This window comes from Sciurus carolinensis, chromosome 12 (assembly GCF_902686445.1).
Source record: "Sciurus carolinensis chromosome 12, mSciCar1.2, whole genome shotgun sequence".
Taxonomy (NCBI): domain Eukaryota; kingdom Metazoa; phylum Chordata; class Mammalia; order Rodentia; family Sciuridae; genus Sciurus; species Sciurus carolinensis.
In genome coordinates, this window is record NC_062224.1 from 92619666 (window position 1) to 92623180 (window position 3515).

Consider the following 3515-nt stretch of genomic DNA (forward strand, 5'->3'; position numbering starts at 1 on the left):
ATCTCCTATTTAATACTTTCTCTGCTAATTCACATGTATTTTCAGTAATGTTAATTTTGAATGTAGTGGACACATTGGTATTTTTATGGGAGTTATACTGAATCTATCACTTTGGATAGTACAGCCATTATAAGAATATTAGTTCTTCTGATCCAGGAACCCAGGGTATTTGCTCAGTTAGTACCTCTATATTTTTATTGATGTTTTCAAATTTTTACTATAGAGATATTTCATTTTCCTTGGTTAAATTTATTCCTAATTTTTCTATTTTTTTTTTTTTTTTTGCAGTGCTGGGGATCGAACCCAGGGCACTGTGCTTGCAAGGCAAGCACTCTACCAACTGAGCTATCTCCCCAGCCCTTTTCTAACTATTGTGAATATGTTTGCTCTTGATTTTTCTTCAGCAAGTTTATTTTAGTTACCCAAAAGTGCTTCAGTTTTTCGTATGTTGATTATATGACCTGCACCTTTACTGAATTCATTTATCAGTCCCATTGCTTTTTGATGAAGTATTAATGTGTCTCTATATATAAAATCATGTCATCTGACAACATGGATAATTAAACTTTCCTTTTTCCAGTTTGATGACCCTTAATCCTTTCTGTTGCCTAATTACTCCTGTTAAAACTTCCAATATTATTTTGAGTAGTGAAAGTTGACATGCTTGTCTTGTTTCAGATATTAGAGGAAATACTTTCAGTCTTTCTCCATTCAGTATGATATTGTCTGTGTGCTTTTCATATGTAGCCTTTAGTGTTTTAAGTCATGCTCCTGCTCCTTCAAATCCTAATTTGCTGAAAGTTTTCATCATGAAGAATTATTGAATGTTTTTCCTGCATCAATTAAGATTATTATTTTTCATTCTGCAGTCTTTTGGGTCACATGTATCAATTTGTGAATGTTAAACCATCCTTGTAATCCAAGGACGAATCTTGTTGGATCATGATGGATGATTTTTTAATGTGTTATTGAATTCAGTTTGCTAGTAGTTTGTTAATATCCATAATACATAAACTTAACACCAAAACCCCCAAGTGTTCAAATTTTAAATGTAAGCTAAGTATCTGAATACACATTGCACCAGAGAAGATATATAAATGGACAAGTAGATGATAAAAGACTCCATGACATCAGGGAGATGCAAATCAAAGTCTTAAGATATAGTCTTACCCTAACTACAGAGGCTACTATCAAAATGTAATAACGCGTGTTGGCAAGGATATGGAGAAAAGAGAATCTTTACACACTGTTGATGGGAATTTAAATTAGTACAGTCATTATGGCAAACTATGCATTTTCCTCAAAAAATAAAAATAGGACTATTATAGGACTCAGCTTTCTCATAACTGGGTATGTATTCAAAATAAATCATTATATAGTATGATTTGTTGATAAATTGATGATACTGGAGATTATGCTGAGAGAAAGAAGCTATACTGAGATAATCAAGGGCCAAATGTTTTCTTTCGCATATACAAGCTAGATCAAAATAAGGGGGACAAAATGGAGGAATTCCTCAAAAATAGAAGGGAGATCAGTGGAGTAGAGAAAGGGTAGTAAGAGCAAGGGAGAAGGGACAGGAAAAGGAAGTAACTATAGAACAAAATTGAGAAAATTACGCTGTGTAGGTATGTGAGCAAACCACAGAGAAGTCCACCTTAATGTCTACCTATAAAGTGCCAATTAAAAGTAAGCAACAATAAACAAACAAAAAGAAGTAGAAGAATGGGAACAAGAAGAGAGAGGAGGGGAGGGAAATAGGAAGTACTATGAATGAAATACAGCAAATTATATTACATACTTATATGATTATGTCAAAATGAACCTCACTATTATGTATAACTATAATGTACTAATAAAAATTTAAAACAAAATAGATCATTATATCAAGAAGACAGTTGTCACATTAATTCATAGTATCCAAGATATGAAATCAATCAAAATGTCCATCTATGGATATATACATATATATATGGAAAATTGTATATGAGTATATATATTTCAGAATATTGTTATTCTGAATGTTATTCAATCACAAAAAATTGAAGTTCTGTCATTTGCAGAAAATACATGTAATTAGAGGATTTGCTAAATGAAATAATCCAGACACACACACACACACACACACACACACACACACATATATATATATATCACATGTTCTCATTCATTCGTGAAAATTAAAAATTAATCTGAGAGAAGAATAAAGTTCAATAGTGGTCACTAAACAGTGGGAAGGGAGGTGGAAAGGGAACAGAAAGAAGGTAGAAAAGGGCACCAAAACACAGTTCTACAGGAATAGTATGTCTGTTTTCCTATAACACAGTAGGGTAACTATTGATTAACTATTGATTAACTATTATATATTTCAAAATAATGATAAAAGAATAATATGAAAGTTTGCAACATGTAGACATTGTTATTAGAAGAGATGAAAGCCCTATTACTCTAATTTGATCATTACACATTGTCTACAGGTACTGAATTATCATATCATACTCCATAAAAATGTAAAGAATATTCCCTCAATTAAAATTTTTCTGTGAAAATAAGAGGTTTACAACATAGTGTCCTCACTGAATGATAGTAAAATATAATGATTTGTGGAATTCAATATAGTTCTTCTAACATATCCCCTTTCTAGAGATCACAGATAAAGAAGACTTGTACTATATGTAAAATTTACATTAACACTGATCTTTCCAACATTCAGAATATTTTGTTTGTGAATTTTTTGCTTTTACTTGTTATTTTTGTATTTTCGATTAGTATAAACTACTTGCAAAGTGACTAAAAGTTCACTCTAATTTGTATATCCTACAAGTTCAGAAGATAATTCTGCAGAGAATACCAGTATTTAAATAATACGTTTGTCATACATTATGTGGATTGTTCATTTGAAAATAACTTTAATTTCTTGAGGTTTCATTGTTTGAACTCTGTAACCAGAACACAATCTTTCTAAGTGGTCTTCTATGAACTATGCAATATCTAAAATGAAAATTAAAATGAGCTTGTTCACCTTTTGTTAACAATATCCAATTAATATGACCAAATAGTCTTTAAATGCAAGGCTTTTACTTACATGCAGTTGTTATTTTCTCAGATTTAATCTTACATTTTAAGGTGTAGTTAATTAACATTTACAACAGTTTGCCCTTTACCCAAGCTATCAAATCAAATGACTTAATAATTTTCATGCAGTAACACTATTTAGGGATATTAACTTGAGGGATTTTTAATATTAGTAGAAATTTAGCAAGACCCTATATTTTGACATAATCCAAAGGGTTTTTTTTTTCTTTTTTCTTCCCAGTTCTGGAATAAATTTTAAAAAAAGAGCAAAACAGTAGGAGAGAAGCAAAAATAAAATCCTATAAAATTATGTAATATTTTAAATACTAAATTTCTTGACAGCACTATATGATCTCATCTCCTAGTAACAAAACACTTGGGAAATTAGATTTAAATCTAAAAAAATGCATCGAAACTAGCAAGAATGTTTTTGAGTTTTC